General features: G+C 50.2%; 1 protein-coding gene across 5 annotated transcripts in view; it reads right to left on the bottom strand.

Annotated features, from left to right (window-relative positions):
* The window catches only part of LOC147709891 (uncharacterized), a 493797-nt gene that overhangs the window by 104155 nt on the left and 366935 nt on the right, over nucleotides 1-22707 (bottom strand). For 2 of the 5 annotated variants that reach the window (XM_086928333.1, XM_086928332.1), the window contains exon 2: nucleotides 13204-13366. The exons of the other annotated variants lie outside the window; for them this stretch is intronic. The gene's annotated coding sequence lies outside the window, so the exon portion shown is untranslated. The remainder of the gene's footprint in view (nucleotides 1-13203; nucleotides 13367-22707) is intronic. 5 annotated transcript variants of the gene reach the window in all.

Genomic DNA, 22707 nt, shown 5'->3' with positions numbered 1-22707 from the left:
TTGGTTCAGATGCTCCGTCCATTACCACCCCCTTTTGTACCGTTTTTGGCCACCATACGTGTGGCAGGGTATGCTCAGACGTGAGTCCCTTGCTCACTTTGCCACTGGATTCAAGCAAGCCGGGCTGAAGACGGCTGGAATGCTAGAAAACGGTCCTCTGAAGCTTGTTTCCGGTCCAGGGAAGGCATGGCTTGGCAGTTCGGGCTGGACTGTTCCCATAAGGCACAGGGTCAGACTGATTTGCATATAGCCATGTCTGAACTAGGGTGGCAGATTGGGTTAAAGAACGGTGATGGATCAAACCCAGATCTTTTGACTGGGTGTGAGTGTTTGATTGGTTCAGATGCTCCGTCCATTACCACCCCCTTTTGTACCGTTTTTGGCCACCATAAGTGTGGCAGGGTATGCTCAGACGTGAGTCCCTTGCTCACTTTGCCACTGGATTCAAGCAAGCCGGGCTGAAGACGGCTGGAATGCTTGAAAACGGTCCTCTGAAGCTTGTTTCCGGTCCAGGGAAGGCATGGCTTGGCAGTTCGGGATGGACTGTTCCCATGAGGCACAGGGTCAGACTGATTTGCATATAGCCATGTCTGAACTGGGGTGGCAGAGTGGGCTAAAGAACAGTGATGGATCAAACCCAGATCTTTTGACTGGGTGTGAGTGTTTGATTGGTTCAGATGCTCCGTCCATTACCACCCCCTTTTGTACCGCTTTGGGCCGCCATAAGTGTGGCAGGGTATGCTCAGACGTGAGTCCCTTGCTCACTTTGCCACTGGATTCAAGCAAACCGGGCTGAAGACGGCTGGAATGCCAGAAACCTGTCCTCGGAAGCTTGTTTCCGGTCCAGGGAAGGCATGGCTTGGCAGTTCGGGCTGGACTGTTCCCTTGAGGTACAGGGTCAGACTGATTTGCATATAGCCATGTCTGAACTGGGGTGGCAGAGTGGGCTAAAGAACGGTGATGGATCAAACCCAGATCTTTTGACTGGGTGTGAGTGTTTGATCGGTTCAGATGCTCCGTCCATTACCACCCCCTTTTGTACCGTTTTTGGCCGCCATAAGTGTGGCAGGGTATGCTCAGACGTGAGTCCCTTGCTCACTTTGCCACTGGACTCAAGCAAGCTGGGCTGAAGACGGCTGGAATGCCAGAAACCGGTCCTCGGAAGCTTGTTTCCGGTCCAGGGAAGGCATAGCTTGGCAGTTCGGGCTGGACTGTTCCCATGAGGCACAGGGTCAGACTGATTTGCATATAGCCATGGGAATCTCAAGGAAGGAAAACTTTACCAGGTGGAGACTCCGGGATCTGTTGCCTGTCACCTGTGGACCCATAACTCGTCGCACCCGCTTCGCGGGTGCCGCTTCGCGGGTGCCGCTTCGCGGTCTTTGTCCCCGGAGGGAGCAGCTGTTGTGAGGGGCAGTCCTGTGTGCCTATTGGGGGCGTGTGGGCTGGCAGGAAGGACGTGCCGAACGCCGCAGGGACTCCAAGTACCAGGAGTCCCTGCCTGACCTGACACACCTGGTCACGCGTTCGGCCGGAAGCCCCGCCCGCACAGTAGTGTAAAACCGCTCCTGCTCACCACTGCATTTGGGAATCTCAAGGAAGGAAAACTTTACCAGGTGGAGACTCTGGGATCTGTTGCCTGTCGCCTGTGGACCCATAACTCGCCGCACCCGCTTTGCGGGTGCCGCTTCGCGGGTGCCGCTTCTCGGTCTTTGTCCCCCGAGGGAGCAGCTGTTGTGAGCAGCAGTCCTGTGTGCCTATTGGGGGCGTGTGGGCTGGCAGGAAGATTGTGCCGAACGCCGCAGGGACTCCAAATACCAGGAGTCCCTGCCTGACCTGACACATCTGGTCACGCGTTCGGCCGGAAGCCCCGCCCGCACAGTAGTGTAAAACCGCTCCTGCTCACCACTGCATTTGGAAATCTCAAGGAAGGAAAACTTTACCAGGTGGAGACTCTGGGATCTGTTGCCTGTCGCCAGTTGACCCATAACTTTCCGCACCCGCTTTGCGGGTGCCGCTTCGCGGGTGCCGCTTCGCGGTCTTTGTCCCCGGAGGGAGCAGCTGTTGTGAGGGGCAGTCCTGTGTGCCTATTGGGGGCGTGTGGGCTGGCAGGAAGAACGTGCCGAACGCCGCAGGGACTCCAAGTACCAGGAGTCCCTGCCTGACCTGACACACCTGGTCACGCGTTCAGCCGGAAGCCCCGCCCGCACAGTAGTGTAAAACCGCTTCTGCTCACCACTGCATCTGGGAATCTCAAGGAAGGAAAACTTTACCAGGTGGAGACTCTGGGATCTGTTGCCTGTCGCCTGTGGACCCATAACTCGCCGCACCCACTTCGCGGGTGCCGCTTCGCGGTCTTTGTCCCCGGAGGGAGCAGCTGTTGCGAGGGGCAGTCCTGTGTGCCTATTGGGGGCGCGTGGGCTGGCAGGAAGAACGTGCCGAACGCCGCAAGGACTCCAAGTACCAGGAGTCCCTGCCTGACCTGACACACCTGGTCACGCGTTCGGCCGGAAGCCCCGCCCGCATTCATCTTAGGCACTATTTAACAGATCCTGATGTTGCGGGAGTGTTCCGGGAGAAGCCCGGGACAAGGGCAGGACCGTCTGTGGCCGTCAGGGGCTGAAGGAGGCTGGGCTGGGCCACAGACCCTTATCCTTCCTGCTGGGATCCAGGACTCTGCTCCTTATTGTGAGTGTTTAATATACTGTGTTTAAATTGTCTGTGTACACAGCATAAATACCTAAATCGCACTCTGCAAAAACAGTATCCCGCACCATGGATAACAATATGATTAAGGTGGTCAGTAAGATCAACTCTGACCGACGCAACTCACTTAGTAGGATCAGTCCCCCTGCCTCACCTACAAACGTACCTTCTACCTCAGATAACCTTGATGCCACCATTGGGGCTATTCAGGTTGCCTTGCCTTCAGTGGAGATGGAGAAGGACTCAGATACTGTTTCTATTTCTGCTAACCTCCCAGTCAATACGGCGTTATTGGACAGTCTGCTGCCATCAACATCTCACATCCCCCTGACTCCTACAGCGGTGCCATCACCAGCCCACAGACCAGTGAGGGCATGCAGAAGGCTGATCAACAAGCGGGGAGGGCATAGAAGAACTAAGAAAGTTACTTCTCCACATAAACAACCTGAGCTTACTAATGCTACTATAAATGAGGCAGATATGAACACCTTAACTGGCGACCACATCCAGCTTCTTGTTAACATGTTGACCACCAAAATGGAACTTTTGATTAAACCCTTAATGGTAAAAGTTGACTTAGTATCCAAAGAGGTAGCTAGATTAAGCACCCTCCTATCCCCCCAGCTGCTGTAATTACTAATGTTAACACGAGTGATGCTATACATAAAGGTGCTGCTGTCGATAGCAAGGGGGTCGGGGATAAATTAGACAAGGTCTCTAAGGAGGTATCTAGACTAGGGGGTCTTCTATCCTCACACCTATCTCGGGTCGAACTACCCGAGAACGCTAGCGCTGGAACATCTACATCTATAATGGCTACTAGCGCTAATGGTAGGGGGGAGAAAGTGACACAATTGGTGACATCTGTAAGATCAGCTCAGTCCGTGTCAAAGCCTGATACTACTGCTTCGACCTTGAGGAACAATAGTTCAGCCAGCAGAGCAGTTGAAAACAACTCGGGCAGTTTTCTGGGGGGAAAAAACTAATAGTTAATTTACCCCCTGATTGTGCACCATATACAGTGGTTTTGACTAATGTCCCAATAGCCTACCCAAACTCATTTGAAGCACGGGAGGAAGTGTCAAATTCTCTAAGCAACAAAGTATTAGCATGGCTAAATAAACATTGCGGCTTCCCCATTGCTTTCTGTAATGACATATTGTCAGTGCGCAGAGTTGATTGGATTGGTACTTCAAGAAAATCATGCAGAGGCGACTGCGTTATTGTAAACTTTAAGTACCCTCAGCATGTCGCCACTGTATTGTTAAGGGCCGCCTCCTTACCGGCTACAGAAGACAATATATGTGTGCGCCCGTTAGGATTCTTTTATAACCACCTTAGTATGACTCCTAGTCCTCATGCTGGTCACCAGACTCCTTCATTTCCCATACACAGGCAGTTTTTTTTCCCTAGGGCACAACATGATTTCCAACTTCCTCTGCCTACGGATGCATATTGTTATAACTTGTGTAGGCCTAATCCACAACCTGAACCAATCTTGCCCGTTTAATCGGTTTTCCCCGTTATCATCATTAGGAGAAAATGATTGACTGTGTAAAAACCCAGGGACAACAGGCCATCCATGCCGCATCGTGACTTGGACTATTGCAGGCATTAGGGCTAAGGCTGGGAATGATGATTGGATTAAATTGCTGAAAACCTTTGACATTCTCGCATTTCAGGAAATGTGGGACATATCGAACAGTTTTTCCATGGATGGGTACAGACATTTTTTTATCCCTGCAACTAGCGGTGGGGCAGGAAGACCAAAGGGGGGCTTATTAACTTTGTTTAGAACTGACCTAAAAGGTGTGTTAACACAGTATAATGCAGGGTCCCCAAACTGTATGATTGTTGAATTGAATCCTCCTTTTTCCAAAATTTTATTTATAAACTTTTATAATTCTAGTCCTAATGAATGTACTAGGCATAATTTAGATATAATTGAATCTTTTTTGTCAGACTATAGAACTAAAGTAAATAATTTTGAAATAATTCTGTTCAATATCCATCCCTGCAACGAACCATGCGCCAGTTTCTTAGAAGAGGGCCCACCTCACTCGACAGTAATGCATTTTGAGCATTCTGACAGGGGGGAGGCACTTGAAAATTACATGGAAGCATGGAATTTATATGAGTCAAACTGTGGGGAGATTGGAAGTAGAATTTCTACTTTTAAGGGAAATGGCGACGGTACTGTAATTGACTATATTTTTATGACGTGTCAAATTTTAGCTAAGGTGGGTAGCTACAGCACTGTGGTCTCAGTATTTAGTGACCACAATCCAGTGGTAGCAGAGGTGCTGTCTACGGTTATTTTAACTCGTAGAGGGATTAGGGGGATTGGAGGTCAAGATGTGGTCGTTAAGGATCAGGGCCGTAGATTGAAATGGTCATGTGTTGTACCAGAGGATGTTTCACAGTTTGTCATGGATAGAGCAGAAAGCGATGTGATTACCTGTTTAGAATTAAGGGCATCAAACCTCCAAGGAGTAACTTCCTTTGACAATATTTGTAAACATATCAACAGTAGCCTTACATCTAGCAAAAAATTATCTAGGCCAACAGGGAGAAAATGGTTTGATCATGCATGTTCCAGGGCGCATGCTGATCTGCTTAAGGCCCTTAAAGCCACCCCAAAAGATCGCCCACTAATATCCATATTAAGATCTATCTATAAGAAAGCCATCCTAACCAGGAAAAAGGAGATAAAAGACAATGCTTGGTTGCAACTACTTGACCCTGAGGTTATTAAAAATAGCGCTGAGTTTTGGAAGGTAGTTAACCAGCCATTCTTTTCTTCTGAGGATATTTCTTCCCTCGAATCCAACATCCCGGATGATGATTGGATTAATCATTTTGAAAAGATATACTCTAGCTCACTCATTGAGGACACGCAAAGTTCATCCCTTTACACTCTGGAAGCCCCCGGCGTAGTTTTTGAGGTCTCTGAAGTTGAGAGGGCAATTGAACAGACACTAAAAAACAGGGCCCAGATGGAGTTCCAGCCGACTTCTTTAAAAGTGATCTAAAATTGTGGTCTAGGGTTTTGTGCAGGGTCTTCAATGTTCTGAGCCAGAACAGTATCCCTGCCTCCTGGAAGGAGTCTGTAATCATCCCAGTCTTTACGAAGGGTAGTAGGGTTGACCAAGCGTGTTTTCGCCCGATATCCCTTATTGACTCATCAGTGAAAATCTTGGGGCGGGTCATTCTTTATAGATTACAGACGTGGTTTGATGATAGAGGGGTATTATCCAATATGCAATACGGCTTCAGATCTAGGCGTGGTACATTGGACCAGTGCCTAAACCTGCAGTTATTAGTGGACAAATACACTAGGGCCAAAGATGGTTCGATGTACTTGGGCTTCATGGACCTATCTTCGGCCTTCGATCTTGTGAACCGTACTAAACTCTGGAACATCCTGGTTGATCTAGGGCTTGACCGTGCTCTAATGAACTTGTTGGCGGACCTTCACTCAGACCTTTTGGCTTCAGTTAGGGTCAGTTCAGACGGGCGCGCACTAGCCACTTTAGATCTAAAAGAGGGGTGAGGTAGGGCTGCATTTTGGCCCCACTGCTATTTACAGTTTATATTAATGCCCTCGAACCAGTGCTTAAGGAAGCGACTCCTGATATACCGCGCATAGGGGAGACCTGTGTACCGGTCCTCCTGTACGCGGATGACGCTGTGCTTTTGTCACGTACAGGGGTCGGGCTCCAACGGTTATTAGACACATTTGGTCTATTCATGAATTCTCTAGACCTTAAAATAAACGCTAAAAAAAATCACAAATAATGATCACGGGAGGTGTCTCACGGTGTAAGAGAGTGAAAACTTTTTATTGCTGTAAGGAAAAACGATGCAGAGTGTCCACATTTCCATACTTGGGGATTATTTTTGAGGACAAAGGAAGCTGGGGTCCACAAATAAAAAGTAGAAATAGCGCCCTTGTGAGAACATCGTCGGCCATTATGGGCTTTAGCAGACGATTGGGGGCAAGACCAATCTCAGCCCTCATGAATATCTATAACTCTAAGTGCCTGTCTGTTGCCACCTATGGCTGTTCATTATGGGGCTATGGCCCAATAGACTCTCTTCAAGTGACAGAGAATACATTTTTTAGATCAGTCTTGTCTGTACCCCATTCTACGCCATTTTACTCTATCCACTCGGAGTTGGGGGCAGGTTTTATAACAGACATAATTAGATTGGCTCCTTTAATTATGTGGCTTAAGACTTGGCTGAACGATGAATTGTCCCTTAATCGGTCTATCTTCAGAGATTGTCTTTCACTTGATAATGTACATAAAATTAAGTGGCTGACTTATGTAAAAAATGGGTTCAACGTACTGGGAAGACCTGAGCTCTTTTCCTCACCGGAAACAATCACACATAAAGACATTGCCATAACCAAAAGGGATATGCATACGAGGTTGGCCTCAGTAAGAGAGGAAAAGGAGCTCATAAAACCAACTGTTAGAGCTAACCTTTTGGTTGCCAATCTCCCAGGTCCAGAATTTTATCTTACCTTGGTTAACCGCCCCTTTCATAGGTTCCTTTTAACTCGCTTCCGTTTAAACATGATACATCTGATATTAGGTCAATATTCAACATGGTGTAAGCCTGAACAATCCTTACCTTGTTCCTGCGATAATTTTTCGTCGCAGGACACTATGCATTTCATGATGTTTTGTGGTCATTTTATAGAGGGGAGGAGAAAGTTTCTTGTGCCTGTTCTCAAAAAGGCATGGTTTTTGCAAGTTAGGCCAGCACTCTTTTACCTGCAGCTACTAAACAACCCTAGTGTCATTTTCCACGTAGCCAGCTATCTGGTGGGTGCTGTGCGTTCAAAAAACAGGCTTATGAGTAATGCTAGATTGAACATATCCTCATGAAGTTTGCTTCTTGTTTTATAAAGGTCACCGTGTACTGGGAGTAAAGACAACGGAGGAGAGTGTAATTTATAGTGTGATAAATGTTGATTTTATTAAATTAGTGATGTATTTTTATATTGTATTCCTTCTCTCGTTTTTATTATGATCTTTTTTAAATATTATATTTTAGATTGTGAATGATGTGCGTTTTGTTTTGTATGAATTATTGATATTGTATATTTATTGTACCATGTCTTTTTTTGATATTGATTTATCGCAATAAAGTATTTGACTGACTGACTGATAGCCATGTCTGAACTGGGGTGGCTAAAGATTGGTGATGGATCAAACCCAGATCTTTTGACTGGGTGTGAGTGTTTGATTGGTTCAGATGCTCTGTCCATCACCACCCCCTTTTGTACCACATCTCACCAGGTAGCACAATTGAGTAGCCCGTGTTGGTAATGCGCATGATTCGTGCTGCTGCAAACCACTGGTATGTGCCCTTCTTTTTCTCTGAAGCCCAAAGCTATTTGCAGTCCTGTGCCCCCAGCCTTTCACTAAATCCTGGATAAGGGAGCACCATTCTCCCTGGAGATCCATTGGGCAAATCCAAGTTGACTTTACACAACTTGCCTCCATGTTGGCTGTGGTTTTCCTTTTCACTGGATGGTCAGAAGCATACTCCTCTGTAAGGGGGTTGCATTACTGTTGCTAAGTGGCTACTTAGAGAGTGTTTCCCTAGACTTGCAATACAGAACTGGATGAGTAGTGATCCGGGCACACACTACATGCCCGTGGTAGTGTAGGCAGTTTGCAAAGTCCTAGCAACGAATAAGCATTACCATTGTATCTATCATCCTGTGTCACGTCAGGGAGTACGGAAGAGAGGAGTAAAGAATACGTTAGGAAAGATATGTTCAGTAACACAGTTGAAACTGACCAGTGCTCTACCACTAGCTTTATTGTACTTGTGAGAAATCCACTATGAGAAGCCTAAGCTAAGCCCTTACGAGACATGAGGTGACCCATGATGCTCCCTTCCAACGCCCCTGTCTGTATCATTTGTAAAGCTATCTCTTCAGTCGAATATTGAAGCGGTGTTGTATTACAGAGGAAAGCGCATACAGTGTCGCTACGTTTCCCGTTCTTAGGTGCGAGATGCTTTACCCAAGTTTCCGAATGAGGACTCTCACTCTCTCCACACTGGGAACCCAGTATATGTGCAGGTGTACAGAAGAAAGACTACCCCGTAGCCCCACTTGCATGGACCTTACCAAATCTTGCTCATCACAAACTCCTGTTAAATGCCAAGGCCTGGCAACGTGGGGCCACCCTCCCACTGAAAGCCAATTGGTTCTTGTGGGTTAATGGTGCTCTTGCAATCAGGCCCTGAATGGTGCCCGATGCATCTGCCAGTGGCACCTGTACTGCTTCCCCATCATCCGCCAGGGCCACCATGCACACCTGCTTCCTTGGCACAGGATGGTGTCGCAACAGCATTTCATTCCTACCACCTGCGCCCCTGGTGACCAGACTTCGCTCCCTACAAACCAGATCCCTCTATGGGTCTGGCCCGTCATGTTCTTTATTGCTTTGGGCATCTGGCTGGTGGTGGGACACATTCTTGCAGCAGAATGGAGAGGAAGTGCTAGACCTAACTATGATAACTCTCCTCGTACAAAATCATGGCACAACCTACAGAGGCAACTCCTAGATGCTACTGCAAGGAAAAACAGACAGGCCATTGACTTGCTGCATTTGCAGGATATTATCCCTTTGATCAGGATGCCAAATTGTTTTAATGACACTTGCCTGTATTTTTTCAATGTTGGAGATGGACTTATGGAATGTGCTGGCATCTTCTCTTCTTTCACAGGCCTCAAAAGGTGTAAACACCCCTTTAACCACAACATGACAGACCTAACTCACTCAGCAGTGACTGACCAAGGTTTACCTACGAGCGCCCAGGAGACAGAGCTTCCAGCATTTCAGACGGACAAAGTAAATGTGATTTAACTTGCGAGAATGCATCCCCTTTTGAGTATTGACCTCTGACTGACATTTTGTTTCTCAAACGTCACCCTCAAGGAGGTCATGCAAATTTAATGTGAGAGTTGGAAGTGCTCTTATTTCCTATGGGCTGAACTGAAACTTGCTATCAAGGGCATATTGTGCAAGCCATAGGACTTTTGATGATTATTCCCTAGAGTGAAAAATGAGGCGAGGGTTGTCTCTGATACTTCTAGATTCTTCACCGCCTTGATCCCCAGGTACAGTATTGTGGCCCTAGATGAGAGGAGAAACACTGAGATCCTAAATGTCATAGCGAATTCCACAGCAATAGCCTTGGCAATGGTGACAGAGCAGCTATAGCATATGTCAAGATGTTGGTTCAGAACAGAACGGCTTCAGATTACCTTCTGGTGGTCGAAGGAGGAGGGGGTTTGTGCAATTGAAGGTACTGAATGTTGCACTCACCTTCTCTACACCTCCCCCAGTAAACACGAGCGGCTAGTTATTAAAAAGAATGCAAAGAATTTGCAAGAGATACAAAGTCGCCCTGATTGGGGGAGTTGTCTACCCTCGGGGTATGTGTTAGAAACCATCCTATGCATCATTCTGATTGCGACACTTGTGATGCTATAAGCGTTGCAGATCACCAAGCGCTCATGCACAAATAAAGGCATTGCCAAAATCTTTGTGCTTGCAACTTCTCAGGGTGTGGGGGGATATGTGCATGATGAAATCGATAAAGAAATGGTCAGGTTATATTCTATCGAGTTCTTGCAAGCTCAGGTGTTTCCTACTGAAAAAAATGGGGGTGGAAGAGTGAAACTCTACTCAAAGTACATTGATTTAAACTCATTATGCACCCATGAAAAGGGAAAACTGTAACCATGTCATGTTCCTGTATCTCAAAACTATTGGAATAGCTTATGTCATTATAGGGCCTTGTCAGGCCAAGTAGCCCTATTGTCTCACGTTGTACATTGCAGATTTACAGTAAACTGTACCTTTATTTCCAAACCTCCTAGGGGAAGCAGTATTTTGTGAGAAGAATGGAGATAGTATTTCTGGACATGAATTATATATTCCACTGCGTCCATTTCCCTTGGGGAGCCCAGGGAACCAGGCTTGTGACAGGGTGGGCTCGCCAGTAGTGGAGGTCTGGAGGGCTAGTTAGGTCGAGTGGGGTTGCAAGGCTGTGCACAATACCTGGGAGCTCGGAACCTCGATAGTGAGAAAACTCCTTTGTAGCCACTCCATGTTTAATTTGGGTCCCTCTAGACACTTTTGTGAGCTACTTTCAAAAACCTCTTGAGTGGTTTATTTGAAGGAGGGAGCAGGTAAGCTTGAGCTCTCCTTTTCATTATATTGAGCAACGTGTGGTTTTATGGTCTTTTTTGGTCTATTGTTTGTTGGTGTCATTTTCATGCTCAGTCTTGTGAGCCTTATCTGTGTGATCAGCTGAGAAGTGGCAAGATGAAAGTTACTTAAAACCTACCAGAAAAAAGTCCTTGACCTGTTTCTTTGAATACTGGAACCATATAAGGGTGCCCATCACCCAGTAGGTGGGGGCCATGTTTCTTAGTTCCCCCTATGTTTTTGCCCCTACAGTAAGGTGGTAGGGATTTGGGGGACTATAGGGGACCGTGGCATTAACCTGTGCTGAGTGCTTTTTAGGTCTCACATAGACAGGACAGCTGCCTCTCCGAGGCATCAAGTAATCAGTGTTTAGTGGCGAAACTCTGTCCATTGCATCTCTATTTGTTTTCTTGCTTGCCACCACACCATTACAAGCCACACAATTCCATAACTAACAATTTCAATCCAACCTGCATACCTCCGCTCCACACCACATACATCCACTTCATAAACAGAAGTAAAAAGCATTGTCCTTTACAACGTAAATAGCTCTAACTTTTACAAATGCGAGACCGATTTCATTGCAAATGCTTGTTTGCTGTGTGGTTGGGAAGAATATATTCCCCTGTAACAACACCCCTCCGATAAGGCGGCCCCATAAGTAGATAGTCATTCCTGTTTTTAGTGAGAGATTTAGGGTTTAAAAGGAAGATACTTTACTACTGTTGGGGAGTTCACACAAAATCAAGATGAATATATTAATGAAGAAGCTCTATAATAGAAAAATCACATATAAGAAACCTTTGGTCATGGATAACCATGGTGTTTAGGCGCAGTCCGGACGAGCAAAACAAGGGGATTCTTCCGACAAGGAAGAAATGATATATCCAGGATTACTTTACTCCTTTGAAAAGCGTAAAAAGCCCATTGGGTTTAAGTAGATCATCAAAAGGCACTGCCTTTTTCTCAGTTCAAACTTCCATCAGGATCTGGGTCCCCAGCTTGATTCTGTCCACTGCCTGAGGACTTCCAGAGAAAGAGAGATTGTAAATAAGGTGATCCATTATTAAAAGTGCAGTTAGGCATACTATGCCTCTAACAGGCTCTTTGCCTCTTTCTAATGCCTCTCATTCTTTAGATGACTCAATAGATAGCAGCTTCATCGAGGAGACAGATGATTCAGCATTTACAGATCAATTACTATTAAGGTAGGTCTCTATAATGGAACTCAGGGCTACATTTACACATACAGCAGGAATAAGTGATAAGTATCGCCCAACTACATATGTCTGAAGGTTCAATTTCTGCATGGATGACCGCAATGAATTCTGTTTTATCTTCAATTCGAAAGTTAACTAATATACATCTTATAGTCCAGAAACAAGCTTTATCAATGCTCTCCCTTGTGTTGAAGGCTCTTACCTCAGATGTGGGAAGCCATGAAGCTCATTAAGAGATCCCAATTGAGGTTAATACTATCCTAGGTGTATGTTTTGGTGACACAATTGGTCAACACCATCAATTTGGCCAGGTTTGCTCTAAAACAGCTGAGAGTGTAAAGGATTTGTCGGCTCACTTATAGTTTCTAACCAGCCACAGGAGAAGAATTCATCAACATATTTTATGTCTGCTATGAGAATCAATATTTCCGGTCAAAATTCTGTCTTGTCAGATACTAATGGAAGCAAAACGAGGAGCTTATGTCAGTTCATCGATAAAATAGTCCAAATAAAAAACAACACACAAAATGGTGTAGAATAAAAAAGAAACTGGCCAAGAAACTAAAATGTAAAAAATATCTACAATAAGTTGAAACAAAAGACTTAAATATTGTCTTGTGATGAGCAGACCCTGAGGCTCCCTGGTCTTGGCTCAATGAGGTTCAGGACTCAGCCTGATGATAGGAATATCATTTGGTCTCTTTGTAGCTGGGACTTTGCTGGTCTGAAAAACGTGTTTGAATTTCCAAATTTTGTTTCTCTTTTTGAAGTATTTATTGTTGTGTGTCTGTAGGAAACTTGGTCTTGTAGAGTTTGAAATGAAAGACTTTAAAGTATTCTAGGTTCCAGGAATTCCCTCTTTAAATAGCCATGATAAAGGGGGTCTATGAATCTCATTGAAATCAGTTGTAGTTTGGCTGTCTACCACATTGATTTTGTGCCTTGAATTTCATGATGATTTATTGTGCTGTTACAGATATAGTAGATAGTCTTGTGGAGTATCATATTTGCAATGTTCATTTCTCACTCACCTGTGACTTCAAGAATGATTTATTAGCTCTTCAGAAAGCCATCTTGAATGCAGAGAGATTTTTCTGAATTCCACTCTATTAATTGCAGGGGATTTTAATATTAAAACCTCCTCAACTCTTTATCGGAAGTGATAAGAACGCCCCTCTTTCACTCAAATGGCCACTGGAATAAAATGTAGCATTAATTAATGGCAGGTTCAAGTCCCCCCCCCCTCCCTCCCCCATCTGAAATCTTTTCACGGCAGCGTGGAACCATTATGTCCCAATTAGATTATACCTTCATTCCTCACCTGGATTCTAAATTAATATACAGTATTACATTAGGTCCCCATGTTAGAAGCAACCATCGTCAGTTAACTATTGGTCTTAGGTTGTCAAATCATCTTTTAAAAATTGGTTCCAATGGTAATAAGATCATTAGATCTCACCTTAATAAGATTTATATAAATGATCTAGACATGAACACTTTGATCACTGCTTAAACTCCGATTCATCCTCTTTAAAAGGAAGCATTATTATTCCATTAATCAAAATGGGTGTTTGGAACAACCATGAAAGCTACTGATCGAGTGCCCTTTTGGATGTAATAGGTAAATGCTTTGCCAAATGACGCTTACAAGGACTTTCAGATTGGGTCAATTGAAAACATCTCCTTCGTGTGGAGCAGTGAAGTTTTAGAGAGGGTTGTTCTACAATAGATAATATCTTAGCCTTAGTAATGATTGCAGAATACTATGTAAAACAGAGAAAAGCTCAACTTTATGTTGCTTTTGACGACTTTAGCAATGCTTTTGACAAAGTTGGTTGTCCTTTATTATGGCAAAAATTATAACATCGGTCATTCCGGATTTGTTATTGAGAGAACTGATCTGCCTATACTCTGATAACTGCTTAAAAGTTTTACTCCGTTTTAGGTCAGAATACACCTCCAATATTACAGTTCTAAATGGTGTAAAATAGGCCTGTATTCTCTTTACATCGGACTGATTTTCGTGAACAGATAATCAAGTTTAATAAGCACCTTCCTAAACTGGGTATTAATGTATGTCAATCACTAAATTTTGATGTCTCTCATGCCTTTTGGTCTCCAAAGAGAGCACAGATTGTCTGGCAGTTTATTCAAATATCCATAACCTAAGGGTGAATAAAGGATAGGCCCCGGAGAGGGGGAAAACCCACTGGAACCAGAGATTTCTGTTTTTGTAAATGGAAGTGACCCCTCAAGCAAGGGCCATTTCCAAAGGCAATGATTTCTGCTGCTCAATTTCTGCCTCCCCCCACCCTGGGACCGATAGGCCTGTTTTTTTGGCCTTTGTGCCCTTGAGAGGTGGGGGCAGAAAACCCCACTAGACCCTGGGATATTCATTAAAAGTGAATGGGGGTATCGCCCCAGATAGTTTTAATACTTGTGCCAGTTTTCTCTCCCCCCACCCCCCCCGGGTGGAGGCCCCTTTTGAGGGCCTAACTGCCCCATGGGGGGTAGAAAACGCACTAGAACCAGGGATTTCTTTTTTTAATAAATGGAAGCGACCCCTTGGGCAAGGGTCGTTTCCAAATGGGGGCATTTCGTATTGCCCATTTTCTGCCCCCCTCGGTTCAGATCAGGCAGATTTTGAGGCCCCTCATAGCAGACAACCCACTTGCACTAGGGATATGTACATATTTATGTTTAGTGGTGGTCCCTTGGGTAAAGGTTGCCCCAATGGGATGGGGGTATCAGTTATAAATTACTTTGGCTGGGTTTCTGTCCCCCTTGGTGGCAGGCTGGCCGTTTGGGTAGTGACATAGTGTGTTATAAGGTTAATAGTTTTATTTCTTGTCAATTGCGATTGTAGTGTTTCATTTCTCCTTTTTATTCTAGTTCAATGCTTTTGCTCTTCTGACTGATGTTCCAGGTTGCGATTTCATCACTGTTGGTTCTGCAGTTTGTGTAGTTGAATGTTTGGTAAGAAAACTTTTTTTGTACTATTTACTCTAAATAAGTTTCCTTTCCCGGCATGAATGTGTTTCTGTAAATGGCGTAATAGTAGTAGGTTTAGCTTCTGTTTTATAAAGTGTGAAAATATTTTTGCATTTGTGCTCTATTTGTCCCTCTTCCTTGCCCTGTACCTCGCCCTCTCTGTACCTCCTCCTCTCAATGTACTTCCTCCTCTCTCTTTACCTCCTTATTTCTCTGTACCTCTTCCTCTCTCCTTGGACTTCTTTTCTCTGTTTATCCTCCTCTCCCTGCACCTCTTCCTCTCGCTTTACCTCTTCCTCTCCCTATGTCTCCTCTTCCGGTACCTCCTCCACTACCTGTACTTCTTTTCTCCAGACCTCCTCTCCCTGTACCTTCTCCTCCCCCTGTACCTCCTCCTCCTCTCCCTGTACCACCTCCTCTTCTATGCACCTCCTCCTCTTCTATGCACCTCCTCCTCTTCTCTCTGTACCTCCTCCTCTTCTCTCTGTACCTCCTCCGCTTCTCTCTGTACCTCCTCCGCTTCTCTCTGTACCTCCTCCTCTCCCCTCTGTGCCTCATCTTCCCTCTGGACCTCCCCCTCCTCCTCTCTCTGTGTACCTCCTCCTCCTCTCTCTGTACCTCCTCCTCCTCTCTCTGTACCTCCTCCTCCTCTCTCGGTACCTCCTCCTCCTCTCTCGGTACCTCCTCCTCCTCTCTCGGTACCTCCTCCTCTCCCTGTACCTCCTCCCTATAGCTCTCGAGTTTAAGCTGTAAATCAGAGTATCATCTGGCTGTACCTCTTTCTCTCCCTGTCCCTCCTCCTCTCCCTGTACCTCCTCTTCTCTCTGTATCTCCTCTCTCAGTACCTTCTACTCTCCCTGTACTTCAATTTCTCCCTGTACCGCTTCCTCTCCATGTGCCTCCACCTCCCTCCAGTACCCCTACAATCTGCATACCTCTCAAGCCTAAGCTGTAAATCAGGGTATCATCTGTCTGTACTTACATCTCTCCCTGAACTTCCTCTTCTATATGTACCTCCCTTTTCTCTTCCCGAACTTCCTCTTCTCCCTGTACCTCTTCCTCTTCGTGTACCTCCTCCTCCCCCAGTATCCCTACTATCTGCAAAGTTGTAGCCCAAGCTGTATATCAGTATAGCATCTGTCTGTACCTCCTTCTCTCTCCTTGTCCCCCCTCCTCTCCCTGCACTCCCTCTTCTCTCTACACCTCCTCCTCCTCTCCCTGTACCCCCTCCTACCTCTGTACCTACTCTTCTTTCTGTACCTCCCCCTCTTCTCTATGTACCTCTCCCTCTTTCTCTGTTACTCCTCATCCTTTCTCCGTACATAATCTACTATCTGTACATCCTGTACTCTCTGTATCTCTTTCCCTCCTTACCCCTCCTCCTCTCCATGTACCTCCACCTCTCCAACTACCTCCTCCTCCTGTCTCTTTCTCTTCTCTCTGTACATTATCTTCTTCTCTGTACCTTCTCCTCCTCTCCCTGTATCTCCACCTCTCTCTCCCCCCTCTTCTATCAGTACCTCCTCGTCTTCCTGCCCCTTCTCCTCCTCTGTGACCCTCCGCCTCTCCCTGCCCCTCCTCCTTTCCCATACCTCCTCCTCTTCTCTCTGTACCTCCTCATCTCCCTTTACCTCTTCCTCACCGTGTACTACTTCCTCTCCCCGTACCCCTCCTCCTCTCCCTCGACCCTTCCTTTTCCTGCACTTCCTCTTCTATCTGAACCGCCTCCTCTCCCTGTACCGCTCCTCTCACTGTTCTTTCTCTTCCCTATCCCTCTGCCTCTCCCTCTGTTCCTCCTCTCCCCTCTGTGCCGCCTCCTCTCCCCTCTGTGCCACCTCCTCTCCCCTCCTTTCTGTGCTGCCTCTCCCCTCTGTGCCGCCTCCTCCTCTCTCTTCCTCTACCCTCTGTACCTCCTCCTCCTCTCTCTTCCACTTCTCTCTGTGCCTCCTCTCCCCTCTGTGCCGCCTCCGCTCCCCTCTGTGCCTCCTCCTCTCCCCTCCCCTGTGTCGCCTCCTCTTCCATCGGTGCCGCCTCCTATTCCCCCAGTGCCTCCTCCTCCTCTCTCTTTTCCACTTCTCTCTCCCTCCTCCCTCTCCCTCCTCTTCTCTTCTCTCAGTACCTCCTCATCTTCTTCCCCCCTCCTCTCCCTGCCCCTCCTCCTTTCCCGTACCACTTCCTCTTCTCTCTGTACCTCATCTCCCTCTACCTCTTCCTCTCCGTGTACTACTTCCTCTCCCCGTACCCCTCCTTTTCCTGTACTTCCTCTTCTATCTGAACCGCCTCCTTTCCCTGTTCTTCCTCTTCTCTCTATCCCTCTTCCTTTCCCTGCCCCTCCTCTCCCCTCAGTGCCTCCTCTCACATCTGTGCCGTCTCCTCTCCCCTCTGTGCATCCTCCTTTCCTCTCAGTGCCTCCTCTTCCCTCTGTGCCGCCTCCTCTTCCCTCTGTGCCTCCTCTTCTCTCTGTGCCTCCTCCTCTCCGCTCTGGGCCTCCTCCTCTCCCCTCTGGGCCTCCTCCTCTCCCCTCTGGGCCTCCTCCTCTTCCCTCCTCTCTGTGCCGCCTCTCCCCTCTGTGCCGCCTTCTCCTCTCTCTTCCTCTACCCTCTGTACCTCCTCCTCCTCCTCTCTTCCACTTCTCTCTGTGCCTCCTCCTCTCCCCTCTGTGCCTCCTCCTCTCCACCTCCTCCTCTCCCCTCCCCTGTGTCGCCTCCTCTTCCATATGTGCCGCCTCCTCTTCCCCCTGTGCCTCCTCTCTCTTCCTCTCCCTCTCTCTTTTCCACTTCTCTCTCCCTCCTCCTCTCTCTCCCTCCTCTTCTCTCAGTACCTCCTCATCTTCTTGCCCCCCCTCCTCTCCCTGCCCCTTCTCCTTTCCCGTACCACCTCCTCTTCTCTCTGTACCTCACCTCCCTTTACCTCTTCCTCTCCGCGTACTACGTCCTCTCCCCGTACCCCTCCTTTTCCTGTACTTCCTCTTCTATCTGAACCGCCTCCTCTCCCTGTACCCCTCCTCTCCCTGTTCTTCCTCTTCTCTCTATCCCTCTTCCTTTCCCTGCCCCTCCTCTCCCCTTTGTGCCTCCTCTCACCTCTGTGCCGCCTCCTCTCCCCTCTGTGCGGTCTCCTCTCCCCTCTGTGCCTCCTCCTCTCCCCTGTGTGCCTCTTCTCCCCTCTGTGCCTGTGCCTCCTCTGTACCTCCTCTTCCCTCTGTGCCTCCTCTCTCTTCCCTCTGTGCCTCCTCTCTCTTCCCTCTGTACCACCTCTCTCTCCCCTCTGTGCGTCCTCCTCCTCTCCCCTCTGTGCCTCTTTTCTCCTGTGCCTCCTCCTCTCCCCTCTGTGCCTCCTCCTCCTCCGTACCTCCTCTTCCCTCTGTGCCTCCTCTCTCTCCCCTCTGCGCCTCCTCTCTCTCCCCTCTGCGCCTCCTCTCTCTCCCCTCTGCGCCTCCTCCTCCTCTCCCCTCTGTGCCTCTTTTCTCCTGTGCCTCCTCCTCTCTCCTCTGTGTCTCATCTCCCCTCTGCATCTTCTCCTCTCCCCTCTGCGTCTCCTCCTCTCCCCTCTGCGTCGCCTCCTCTCCCCTCTGCGTCGCCTCCTCTCCCCTCTGCGTCGCCTCCTCTCCCCTCTGCGTCTCCTCCTCTCCCCTCTGCGTCTCCTCCTCTCCCCTCTGCGTCTCCTCCTCTCCCCTCTGTGCCTCCTCCTCTCCCCTCTGTGCCTGTGTTCTCCTGGTCCTCCTCCTCTTTCCTCTGTGCCTCTTCCTCTCCCCTCTGTGCCTCCTCCTCCTCCTCCTCCGTACCTCCTCTTCCCTCTGTGCCTCCTCGCTCTCCCCTCTGTGCCTCCTCGCTCTCCCCTCTGTGCCTCCTCGCTCTCCCCTCTGTGCCTCTTTTCTCCTGTGCCTCCTCCTCTCCCCTCTGTGTCGCCTCTTCTTCCCTCTGTGCATCCTTCTCCTCTCCCCTCTGCACCTCCTCATCGTCTCCCCTCTGGGCCTCCTCTCCACTCTGGGCCTCCTCCTCTCCCTCTACGCCTCCTCCTCTCCACTCTGCGCCTCCTCCTCTCCACTCTGCGCCTCCTCCTCTCCCCTGTGTTCCTCTCCCCTCTGTGCCTGTGCCTCCTCCTCCGTACCTCCTCTTCCCTCTGTGCCTCCTCTCTCTCTCCCCTCTGTGCCTCCTCCTCTTCCCTCTGTGCCTCCTCCTCTTCCCTCTGTGCCTCCTCCTCTCCCCTCTGTGCCTGCTCCTCTTCTCCCTCCCCTCTGTGCCTTCTCCTCTCCCCTCTGTGCCTGCTCCTCTTCTCCCTCCCCTCTGTGCCTTCTCCTCTCCCCTCTGTGCCTGCTCCTCTTCTCCCTCCCCTCTGTGCCTGCTCCTCTCCCCTCTGTGCCTGCTCCTCTTCTACCTCCCCTCTGTGCCTGCTCCTCTCCCCTCTGTGCCTCTTCTCCCCTCTGTGCCTCTTCTCCCCTCTGTGCCTCTTCTCCCCTCTGTGCCTCTTCTCCCCTCTGTGCCTCATCCTCTCCCCTCTGTGCCTGCTCCTCTCCCCTCTGTGCCTGCTCCTCTTCTCCCTCCCCTCTGTGCCTGCTCCTCTCCCCTCTGTGCCTGCTCCTCTTCTCCCTCCCCTCTGTGCCTGCTCCTCTTCTCCCTCCCCTCTGTGCCTCCTGTCTCTGTGCCTCCTCCTCTCTCCTCTGTCCCTCCTCCTCTTCTTCCCTCTGTGCCTGCTCCTCTCCCTCTGTGCCTCCTCCTCTTCTCCCTCCCTTCTGTGCCTCCTCCTCTTTCCTCTGTCCCTCCTCCTCTCTCTCCTCCTCTCTCTGTGCCTTCTCCTCTCCCCTCTGTGCCTGCCCCTCTTCTCCCTCCCCTCTGTGCCTCCTCCTCTCCCCTCTGTGCCTGCTCCTCTCCCCTCTGTGCCTGCTCCTCTCCCCTCTGTGCCTGCTCCTCTTCTCCCTCCCCTCTGTGCCTCCTCCTCTCCCTCCCCTCTGTGCCTTCTCCTCTCCCCTCTGTGCCTGCTCCTCTTCTCCCTCCCCTCTGTGCCTGCTCCTCTCCCCTCTGTGCCTCTTCTCCCCTCTGTGCCTCATCTTCTCTCTGTGCCTCATCTTCTCTCCCCTCTGTGCCTGCTCCTCTCCCCTCTGTGCCTGCTCCTCTTCTCCCTCCCCTCTGCGCCTGCTCCTCTTCTCCCTCCCCTCCGTGCCTCCTCCTCTTCTCCCTCCCCTCTGTGCCTGCTCCTCTCCCCTCTGTGCCTCCTCCTCTTCTCCCTCCCCTCTGTGCCTCCTCCTCTTTCCTCTGTCCCTCCTACTCTCTCTCCTCCTCTCTCTGTGCCTTCTCCTCTCCCCTCTGTGCCTGCTCCTCTTCTCCCTCCCCTCTGTGCCTCCTCCTCTCCCCTCTGTGCCTGCTCCTCTCCCCTTTGTGCCTGCTCCTCTTCTCCCCCCCCTCTGTGCCTGCTCCTCTTCTCCCTCCCCTCTGTGCCTCCTCCTCTCCCTCCCCTCTGTGCCTCCTCTCCCTCCCCTCTGTGCCTGCTCCTCTTCTCCTTCCCCTCTGTGCCTCTTCTCCCCTCTGTGCCTCATCTTCTCTCTGTGCCTCCTCCTCTTCTCTGTGCCTGCTCCTCTCCCCTCTGTGCCTGCTCCTCTTCTCCCTCCCCTCTGTGCCTGCTCCTCTTCTCCCTCCCCTCCGTGCCTCCTCCTCTTCTCCCTCCCCTCTGTGCCTCCTCCTCTCCCCTCTGTGCCTGCTCCTCTTCTCCCTCCCCTCTGTGCCTGCTCCTCTTCTCCCTCCCCTCCGTGCCTCCTCCTCTTCTCCCTCCCCTCTGTGCCTCCTCCTCTCCCCTCTGTGCCTGCTCCTCTCCCCTCTGTGCCTGCTCCTCTTCTCCCTCCCCTCTGTGCCTGCTCCTCTTCTCCCTCCCCTCTGTGCCTCCTCCTCTCCCTCCCCTCTGTGCCTGCTCCTCTCCCCTCTGTGCCTCTTCTCCCCTCTGTGCCTCTTCTTCTCTCTGTGCCTCCTCCTCTCCTCTGTGCCTGCTCCTCTCCCCTCTGTGCCTGCTCCTCTTCTCCCTCCCCTCTGTGCCTGCTCCTCTTCTCCCTCCCCTCTGTGCCTGCTCCTCTCCCCTCTGTGCCTGCTCCTCTTCTCCCTCCCCTCTGTGCCTGCTCCTCTCCCCTCTGTGCCTGCTCCTCTTCTCCCTCCCCTCTGTGCCTGCTCCTCTTCTCCCTCCCCTCTGTGCCTGCTCCTCTTCTCCCTCCCCTCCGTGCCTCCTCCTCTTCTCCCTCCCCTCTGTGCCTCCTCCTCTCCCCTCTGTGCCTGCTCCTCTTCTCCCTCCCCTCTGTGCCTGCTCCTCTTCTCCCTCCCCTCTGTGCCTCCTCCTCTTCTCCCTCCCCTCTGTGCCTCCTCCTCTCCCCTCTGTGCCTGCTCCTCTCCCCTCTGTGCCTCTTCTCCCCTCTGTGCCTCATCTTCTCTCTGTGCCTCCTCCTCTCCTCTGTGCCTGCTCCTCTCCCCTCTGTGCCTCCTCCTCTTCTCCCTCCCCTCTGTGCCTGCTCCTCTCCCCTCTGTGCCTCCTCCTCTTCTCCCTCCCCTCTGTGCCTCCTCCTCTCCCCTCCTCTTTCCTCTGTCCCTCCTCCTCTCTCCCCCCTCTCTCCTCCTCTCCCCTCTGTCCCTCCTCCTCCTCTCTGTGCCTGCTCCTCTTCTCCCTCCCCTCTGTGCCTGCTCCTCTCCCCTCTGTGCCTGCTCCTCTCCCCTCTGTCCCTCCTCCTCCCCCCTCTGTGCCTCCCCTTCTCCCCTCTGCTTCCCTCATTCTCTCTCTCCTCTGTGCCTCCTCCTCTTCTCCCTCCCCTCTGTGCCTCCTCCTCTCCCCTCCTCTTTCCTCTGTCCCTCCTCCTCTCTCCCCCCTCTCTCCTCCTCTCCTCTCTGTCCCTCCTCCTCCTCTCTGTGCCTGCTCCTCTTCTCCCTCCCCTCTGTGCCTGCTCCTCTTCTCCCTTCCCTCTGTGCCTGCTCCTCTTCTCCCTCCCCTCTGTGCCTTCTCCTCTCCCCTCTGTGCCTGCTCCTCTTCTCCCTCCCCTCTGGGCCTGCTCCTCTCCCCTCTGTGCCTGCTCCTCTTCTCCCTCCCCTCTGTGCCTGCTCCTCTTCTCCCTCCCCTCCGTGCCTCCTCCTCTTCTCCCTCCCCTCTGTGCCTCCTCCTCTCCCCTCTGTGCCTGCTCCTCTTCTCCCTCCCCCCTCCCCTCTGTGCCTGCTCCTCTTCTCCCTCCCCTCTGTGCCTCCTCCTCTCCCCTCTGTGCCTGCTCCTCTTCTCCCTCCCCTCTGTGCCTGCTCCTCTTCTCCCTCCCCCCTCCCCTCTGTGCCTGCTCCTCTTCTCCCTCCCCTCTGTGCCTCCTCATCTCCCCTCTGTGCCTCTTCTCCCCTCTGTGCCTCATCTTCTCTCTGTGCCTCCTCCTCTGCTCTGTGCCTGCTCCTCTCCCCTCTGTGCCTCCTCCTCTTCTCCCTCCCCTCTGTGCCTGCTCCTCTCCCCTCTGTGCCTCCTCCTCTTCTCCCTCCCCTCTGTGCCTCCTCCTCCTCTCCCCTCCTCTTTCCTCTGTCCCTCCTCCTCTCTCCCCCCTCTCT

Source organism: Lissotriton vulgaris, chromosome 6 (assembly GCF_964263255.1).
Source record: "Lissotriton vulgaris chromosome 6, aLisVul1.2, whole genome shotgun sequence".
NCBI classification, from domain to species: Eukaryota; Metazoa; Chordata; class Amphibia; order Caudata; family Salamandridae; genus Lissotriton; species Lissotriton vulgaris.
Note: the sequence above shows the minus strand (reverse complement) of the source record. Positions and strands in the feature narration are given on the sequence as shown.